The sequence below is a fragment of the Ornithodoros turicata genome, chromosome 8, assembly GCF_037126465.1.
Source record: "Ornithodoros turicata isolate Travis chromosome 8, ASM3712646v1, whole genome shotgun sequence".
Taxonomy (NCBI): Eukaryota; Metazoa; Arthropoda; class Arachnida; order Ixodida; family Argasidae; genus Ornithodoros; species Ornithodoros turicata.
This window is the reverse complement of record NC_088208.1, coordinates 19,658,961-19,668,111: the sequence shown is the minus strand read 5'-3', so window position 1 is coordinate 19,668,111 and position 9,151 is coordinate 19,658,961. Positions and strand designations below refer to the sequence as shown.

At 45.7% G+C, this 9,151-nt stretch overlaps 1 protein-coding gene across 1 annotated transcript in view; it reads left to right on the top strand.

Annotated features, from left to right (window-relative positions):
* Nucleotides 1–123: 123 nt before the first annotated feature.
* Nucleotides 124–9,151, top strand: part of LOC135366616 (heme transporter FLVCR2-like) — a 70,739-nt gene continuing 61,711 nt past the window's right edge. Inside the window, exon 1 of the mRNA XM_064599403.1 lies at nt 124–273. The gene's annotated coding sequence lies outside the window, so the exon portion shown is untranslated. The remainder of the gene's footprint in view (nt 274–9,151) is intronic.

Below are 9,151 nucleotides of genomic sequence, written 5' to 3'. Positions count from 1 at the left end.
CATTTGTTCTGGATTTATTCGACAACCCCAACGATAGTTCAGGAGCATTCCGTTGGGTATCAGTCTCGCGGTTGAATTTCGTAGCGTGTGCACTAGATGGCGCGCAAGTCGCGCTTTTTTATGGTTCTCTTGCTCCAGTCAGCGCGGCCGTTCTTAGCAGACGACATCGCATCGCACTGCTCCGCTTGTGCTCTTTCTCGCTGTTCCTAGTACGTGAATGTTTCAAATCAGAAAGGATAACAACAATCGCCGCGCCAAAAACGCCAAAATCTGGTAAGCATCGCTATATTTAATAACAGACTCCTTTCTCCACTCCATGATGCCCGCTATGTTGTTGATGAAACCTGTCGTCTGTTCTCCACATTGGACCTGTCAAAAGGAAAGCGCGTCAGGGAGTACATTTCCGCTTACTTGCATTTTACTTACTATTTTACTTAGATTTAGACTTACTTAGACTTACTATTTATAATTACTTGATTTTTGGTGAAAACTGCGTGCAGAGGATGCCGGTCGTGAACATACTCTTTATGTTTCCGTGAAAACCGAACAATTTTTATTTAAACGAGCGACAGTGTCTTGCGTGCTTGAAGTACCACCTGACCTCTACTCACGATTTCTTGGAAACCACATTGATTCTTTTATAAGTTTCTGTCCATGTACGGGTTCGTATGAATGTTGCGGGTAAGCTACTGCTTGCTCAGCCGGAACAGAGAAAAATTAAACATGTACAAAAAATAAATAAGATAAAGCTAAAATGCGCATGCTGGAAACGCTTCTGTATGCTCTTTCCTTGAAGGTTACCGCACGCAGCGCGTAGACGATAGTTGAAAATGCATTGGGCTGGCAGTTGGCTCCCTGATCTGTTCGTAATGACTAACATCCCCATATTATTCGTGACCCTATCATCGCTTTCCGTGATGCACTCGCCCTCATAGTGTACGGTGTCAAACCTACCCAATTAGAGTCAGCATGTAGCCGGGTAGGCTTTCATTGAAACGTCAAGAAAATTAAATAAACACTCATATGGCATCAGTACCATCTGCTAACCACTCAACACTGGATAAGCTCCCTGCAATATAAGAACATAAAAAATTGGCAGCAATGTAGACGTGCATGAAGTGGATTAGTAAAGCTGGAGGTTACGTTGAAAAATAAAACTAATTTCTCGCCTGTAAGTTCATTTTACTCTTGCGAAAAATTGAAAGTCCCGGTTTGACTTGAACACCCCTCGTATTTATTCGTTGTCCATTGTTTCCTATCCTGCTAAGAGAAGGGGGGGGGGCAGCAAATACGTCTTACTTCACGAACACATAGAAACACTTCCGTCGATGAGTACTGGTGCGTTGTGGACAAAACACTTCCTTGTCAACAACGCATCAGTGTTCAACGTGATAAACCATAGTGATAAACAACTCGGAGTTCGCCGCCAGAAGCGTTGCCAGAAAAAAAGAAAAGGCATGTGTTGTATGGGAACTTTACATGGGAAAGAAGATTTCACCGCCGCTTTCCCTTACCCAAACGCACTAATCAGCACAATCGTTCGAAATGCATTACAGATAACGACGTTTCCATAAGTAGCTATACTTTTTGAAGGGAGGTAGCTCAAAAGAGGGGGGGGGGGCACCGTTATCGAAGCACGGAACTATTGCATCAACCAGCGCCACCAGCACCGGTGGCGCAGCGGTAACGCGTGCGCTTGGAGACTGGGAGGTCCGCGGTTCGAATCCGCGGGCCGGCTGTGCCGTCTGGGGTTTTTCCTGGGTTTCCCTCAGATGTGTAATAGGCGTATGCCGGCACAGTTCCCCTGAAGTCGGCCCATGGACGCAGCTATCAGCTATCTTCCACTTCACCCTTTCCTCCTCTCCACCATCTTTCCCTTCCCGAGAAACATGCCGCCTAATCAGGCAGGCAGACCTCTCGGGTTCCTCCCAACGACACTCCTCCTCCTCCACCAGCGCCGAATGTCCTTCTTCAAACACTAGATTACGAGCGGCGTATCTAATCAGAAGACGCAGCCGTCAAAGTATACCGCACTTATCGGGGAGATTCTCGGTCAACGGATTGCCTTGGGCTCTCACCCACGCGACGTCGGACGTAGCGACGCATCGCTCCTGACATTTGATCTTCGTGTAAAATGGAAAGGGAATGAAAGATGCCGTTACCTTGACACTAACACAGAAGGAACGAAATTCGTCAATTGCGTCGCGCAATGTACGCTTCCTCCCCCCCCCCCCTATCCTTGTCAAGAGGAATTCAAACTATGTGTCCAATCAGCGCGGGATATCGTTTGAGGAGACCAATCCGCGCCCTCTCGGCATTACCGCGCTTCCAGAGAGGGAGATAGAAAGCGTTTCTTCATTTCGCCCAGAAATGACGTTCGACGCAACGGATGCGTCCTGTTCCTTTTATGTTGGTGTCAAGGTAACAGCATCTTTCATTGCGCGAGGAGAAATTTTTGCACTTTAGCGTTCCTTTAAAGTGCAGCAACGAGTGATATATTCAGGATCATACCGAGTTTCTCATTGCAACCTACATGTATCGCTTTGTGTTCTTCCAAAATATTGTACCCCACGTGACAAGCAAACACGTGGTCATATACGCCAGAATACGCGTATAGTTCCAAGGGTGGCCGGGCCCCACCGTTGTGACGCTTCAGTGTCTGCACTGTTTACATAAACACGGGGAGGTCTTTTAGTTTTTAGTTTTGAGAAGTGTACCGTCGTGGGATGCCAAATCTACGAACGCGTCTGGCAACATTTTGCTACTCGAAGGTCGATTTTCGTCTGCTACGAATTTCCGCCATCTTGACTCCCATGCATAAAGGTCGCGATGCGCTCACAATAGTGTAGCTATACGCTTAGCAACACACTACATTCTGGAGTTGAGTAAATACATAGCAGCTAAGACGTTTGAAAAAGTTTGCGAAATCGGCATACACAGCATTCATGCATGGTAAGCGTGGGCGTCAACATGGCGGCTTTGCGGCATTGGCTTCTTCAAAGCGTGACTCCACACCTCCCTAGTTTTTCGTCTGCTCGCGCGCGCCGTTGCTGGGAGACAGACTCGAGAGCGCGCGGTGACGACATCTACTCTTTCCCAATCCGAAACCACCAACTTTCTGAGTACGAGTACTTTCTGAGGTTCGTGCGAGCGCCTCAGGTTCACCGGCGGCCTATACATTTTCCGCAACGAGTCTTTGAGGGTGGTTGATTTGAGTAGCCTCCGAGAAGGGAGGTGTGTGTGTGGGGGGGGGGGGGGGGGGGGGGGGAGTGCAGTGCATTTCTTGAGCACAACCCTTACGGATGATGTTTTTATTTCATCATTTATAGATTTTTTTTATAGAAAAAAGCTATGAGAGTGGCACAGATGTCGTTTTACTGAATCATTCGGCCATGCGGACATTATCTCGAAGACAGTATTTAATTACAAGGTGACTAATTACTTAAAATTCATTAATTCTTTAATTGGGAGATTTCCTGCAAAAGCGAGATCGCAGAATGGGAGACAATACTCGTTTGAAAGCCATTTCATTTTTGAAAAAAAAATCTGAAACGCGCACGTGCGTTGAAATATCCATCAACCGCGACGATCGGGATAGCGCGGGGAAGACAAGCGCCAATTCCACGTTTTATAAAACCCCGTAGAGCATTTTAAAAAAAAATCCTGTATAAACATACGATCACATTATATCACAATACTATGACTGAGCATTCGATCAAGCGCGGGAACGTGAACAAAAAAAGAAAAAAAGTAACTTCGCTACGAATATGCGACACGTTATCACTCCTTGGTTACGATCTTGAACTTTCACATTGCGATCGTTATCGTTATATTCAAATTCCGGGCGCTCCAAATCTGCTCTGATATGCTCGCGCAAGAGCACGTGGCGAACGAGATAACGGCAAGTTCAAGATCGGGGCCCTTGAGTTTTCCAGCTGCTTCCGCTTCTCCTTTTCTTCTCTTTTCTTCCTTTTCTTTTCTTCTTTTCCTTCTCTTTTTCTTTCCTTCTTTTCCGTTTTTTTATGCCCTTTTTCCTTTGCCCTTTTTTTGGAATAGCAGGCCGACCTCCGTATGGCTGACCTTTTCTTTCTTTTTTCTCAATAAACATATTCCCCCTTCCCTCTGTTTGTAGAATACAGTGCCAAGAGTAAAAGAAAGGAACGGCATGCCTCGGAATTCGGGCAGTACATTGAAAACAGGTTTAAGGTTGAAAGATGAAAGTCACTGAAAAGGTTAGCCAGCTGTAGGACTCGAACCCACATCTTCCTTGTATGCGATTGTCCTTTCTATGTTGTTCCATCCTCAGAACATCAGTTCTCTTAGGTTTAAGGTGTTATTTTCTGTCTGTTTCTCTTCTGGTATGCGCTCCCTCAGGTGGATCTAAAAATCATGCATGAACCTCAATAATCTCATTTTTACGACTCGTTCAAAGCACACCAGCATGTCATGCTCGGTAGTTATTCTGGAGATGGAACACTGTATAAATTTCAAGTGATTGACCATCCGTTTTCAGAACCATCAAAGTGGCGACGCGATCTCAGCCGCTTGAGTGTTGCGCGTCACGGCGCCATCTGTGGAGCAGCAACACCCCTTCGTTACGCCGCCATCTTAATTGTTTTCATCGCTGAATTAGAACGTTTCTCATTATAAGTTCGCGCTGCGTTGCTCAATCACTTCGGGATTAACCAGAATTGAACCTCCTTCAGAGCTTTATATGCAGACGACACAATGTTGCTTTATGGCACAGCTTACTGCAGCTTCCATCCGTCAAAGACGAGTTCAAGCACAAAAGAAACGACGCCTTTGTTTTTGCACGCTTGTGTGCTATCTCCTCATTCGCACGACTGCTGAATCCACAAAGCAATGCGAAACGCACGGCAATTTCTGTTCTGATAACGCCCACGCCATATGACGTAACCTTGTGCACGTGCTTGTTGGCCGTGTTTTTGCCATAACTGTCAACTTAAAGGAGAAATGACCCTTCGTCCCATGTTGTAAAAGATGTTTATTTGCATCGACGTGAAACTGAATTCCAAGTTTTAGTGCAAAGGGGGGTAATGAACATGTAAGAAACAGGCACTGCGTATACATCGGACGAGGTCACGTGCTTTCGTGAACCAATGGGAATAGTCGAGGCCCCTGTTCTTCATATGTAAGGGGTTCGCACGGTAGTTTACTCTGGTGCTCGTATCTCGCAAAGTACGACACCGTACAGTTATACTTCGCCTTCTTCTCCTCCTTTCTTTCTTTCTTTCTTTCTTTTTTTCAGAAATACTCTGTCGTGTTGTACTGGTTTAGTTGTGGCTTTGTAGTACCGTAGGCCTGCATCAGTGCCTTACACGCAACATTGTAACAGTGCTATTTATCATTGACGATATGCGTCTCAAGCTGAAATAACAAAGTCCCCACTGTTGGGAGTGTCCAGGAATGAAAGACAAGGGGGGTGTCACCAAACAAATGGGGGAATGTCAGGGTGATGGTAAGGGGGATCTGGATATATCACTGGCCTGCATGTTGCTATGAACCACATCTATCAAAGTGTCGTGACCACTTTCAAGGAGAAAATGGGATCATGTATAAGACGTTTCGAATCCCTGTTCCATTCCTGAAGCTGTCCATCAGGAATCCATCATCCAAAACATAATTTCGCACTGCGGCGTATTAACTGCGCAATCAAATTTACACACAATCATCTCGCGTGACGACAGCATGTCCCCCTGCGTTTATTGTTTGTTTCCTTCTCAGCTCAGCTGCCCCATGGCGCAGACCTGTGACTTTAGCATGCAGTCTGCGTCACGAGCCCTGCCAGCGGGATTGGTGACGTCACAACGTGCCCTCTTCCTCCTCTTACACGCTCTTTGCAAGAGTGGAGAGCTCTTAAAAGGTGCGCGCGCGCAGAGGGTCGCCTATGCTCGTCGTGCTTTAGCAGGAGTGCCTTTCATTTATTGCAGAACACGCCGGAGTCATAAACAAAAATGTTATGGGAGGTCATATGCGTCTGAGGATGGAGTGACGGTCAGCCCTCAACAGTGCGATATTCCTTCGTTTGCCAGGTGTTTTTCGCGCGAAAACTGCGCTCGTAAAACGTGCCTTTATCGTGAGATATGACGATGGCCTACTGCCTTGAGTGATCGCACAGCATACTACGTTAAAGCTACCGCATGGTATTTTTCACTGCATTCCAAACGTCATCGCGAAAATATAGCGAGCTTTAGTTACATAAGCGTATAGTTGTGCGCCAGGGATCTGGATCGTTATTATTATTATTTTTTTAATTTCAGTTTGGGTTTAGGTTCAGGCATATTGGTTCGGTTAGGGTTCAGCTCCGCAGCAGCGCAAAATATCGGTTCGAACCAGTTCAGGGAAGTGAATTTTGGCGATTGGCATGGGTTAAGAGCAAGCACATCCTTACGATTCTCAAGCAACACAAATGTACTCTTGTTGGTGTTAGCGACACAGCCGCGGTTCACAGCAACACTGTGTGTATAACAGATCTGCATTTCAGGTGCAACGTTACAATAGCATGCTGTACGCTCTATGTTCATGTTTCATCCTGCTCATTATTTTCGCAGCCCAAATGAACACTTGGGGATGCTAAACGACAAAAATCGCGCACAGGGAACTAAAGGAACGAGGTAGTTGGTACATATCCATTCGTGGTAAACTTCAGCCACTGCACGATTTCAGAAATTCCCAGAGCGCTTAGCGCCGCTTTGAACTCTGGGAACTTGCTGATAACAAAGGAGGAGGATGTCCCCGAGCTGTCGTGGTTCCTTCTCTCCCGACCGACCGATTGTCCACGACGGGTCAAGGTCAGCGAAATCGAAACGTAAAGGACAGTTCATTCCAGTAATCTCCCAGGATGCAACGCGTGCGCGAGGAGCACTGGGAGTTTCTGAACCTCGTCTGTTGGACGAGGACGAAACGAGAGGAGGTCCAATCGGCTGAAGTTTACCACGAACGCGTTCAAGGAAGCCTACAAGTGCCAAGAAGGATTCTCTCAAAACGAACACACCTGAATGAGCCCAATAGCTGCGAGGTGGAAATGACTCGTGCACTTCACTTGGGTTGCAGTTTTGTTTCGTTCAGTTGCGGTTTCGAATCTCTTTGTAATTGTTTCGAATCCGCTGTGTAAAAATCGTAGTTTCGATCTCACACATTATTCGTCGGAACCGTTTCGGGAACCGGTAACCGCCTAAATTTATTTTGGTTCAGTTCCGCTTCGGTTCAACGTGACAAAATATAAGTTTCGGTTCGGTTCAGTTCGGGCTCAGCTTTGGTTTTCGGTTCGGGTCTAGTGTCGGATCCGATCACAGTGTGTCACGCGTGCGTGTAGCGTGCTCACATTGTACACGCCCTCTACGCAAAGCCACGTTTGTTATTTTTGGACATAATTTTGACAATATTTTCCCCAATACTTTTAACGATGATTTTCAGATAAAATCCTCAACGCTCGCTATCTCCTTACTATTACGAATTCCGCGAAATTTTAGGGCGCGCGAATATTTCTAGCAAGGATTGGCGCAGAAAAAGCTGCAATGGCGAACTTTATTTTCACGTGTTTAATTGTAGGTAACTGATCCGCCGCGCAGCGTAATCACATAGTACATACAATACTACTTCTGTTAAACGTGGTAGGGACAATAGCACGAAGTGATCCAGTGAAACCGCGAATTCAGTAGAGAAATTTCGCTAAGTTTAGTGGCAGCGAAATTAAGAAGTTTTTTGCAGCACGAGAGACGGAACGGGAAGAAACACGACGAAAACACGACACGATCTCAGGTCGTGGCTATCTTTTCGATCCGATTAAGGAATCTGATCACATAGCATATCTTTTTGATCGGGTAGATTCATATTCTTTCTGATCCAGATCCTTTGAAGACCATGCTTGCGTTTGTTATTCCTAATGCTTCGACATAGCTTTTTTTTTATTCCCGTGTGTTAGCGCCGCGAAGCAACTGTAGCTATGAGCGGCGTACAGATGTGGACAGATGGAGAGAGGACAGCAGGGAGGAGTGGGGGACAGAGCGGGGGGGGCTTGGTATGCGTCCTGGGCCGACTTCAGGGGGAACTGTGCCGGCATTCGTCTGGAAAGTCTTCGGAAAACCCAGGGAAAACCTCAGACAGCACAGCACAGCCGCGGAGGTAGGATTCGAACCACCACCTCCCAGTCTTCAGCACAACCTTGGCTGCCATTCTTTCAACAAAAACAATATTCATTGAAAGCCCACAGATACTCGTGTTTCATACCGTTGGGGTTCAACGCATGGACGTTCCGAGAAATCAATTCATATCGTCAAAAATCAAAATAACCTTATAACCTTATCCATCGGATCCTCTGCATATTAAAAGTTTGGAGCTCTCTGCCCTTCCCTAAAAAAAAAAAATCCTGGGAACGCCCGGGGGTCAACGGTCTTCGTATCGCATGATGCCTGTCAGAAGACTATACGAGAATTCGCTATCGTATACGCGCAGGGCAGTACGTCACGAGGGGCATGAAACGAGAAACCCGTTTGGTGGCGTGATGTTCGTACGATAAAACGCGTCTATCTAGGCGGGCTTCCGCTGAGAGTTTCCGATAGAGTACACTGATACGGTTTTCACTGGGCTTCATTAGATAGTTTTTGTGTATCGTACACTACTACCCCACACGTAAGCAAAGGGGTGATGGCTTGCGATACGATAAAACTAGCTATTCTCTTTTACGCAACACTTTGATTGATTTATTGATTGACGTATAAAATATATATATATAGATGTGAGACCCAACACTATATTTGTTTCATATGATTGGTTTATTTAGTTTGCCCGTGCTCACCAACAACGGTTCGCTTTTGGATCGTCACTGTTGGGAAGTGAACTTCTTTACATAAAAGTTGCTTTCTGGAGAGAGAGATAGTTTTTAATTATAGTTACTGGTTAATTGCTCAATAAATGATTACCTGTAACGCAGTGTTACTTTCTGAGACTGATCAAAGCTATTCGCAGTTATATGGACTTGGTTCATTTGCAAAATAATCGATGTACAGGTTACAAAAGAGCAATAAAGATGGAGCAGCCAGAGTGAAATATTCCCTGTGGTTCATATTCGGCACTTTACAATCAATTTTATATTCAATTATTTTTGTTACAAATTTTACGAGACGAAAGG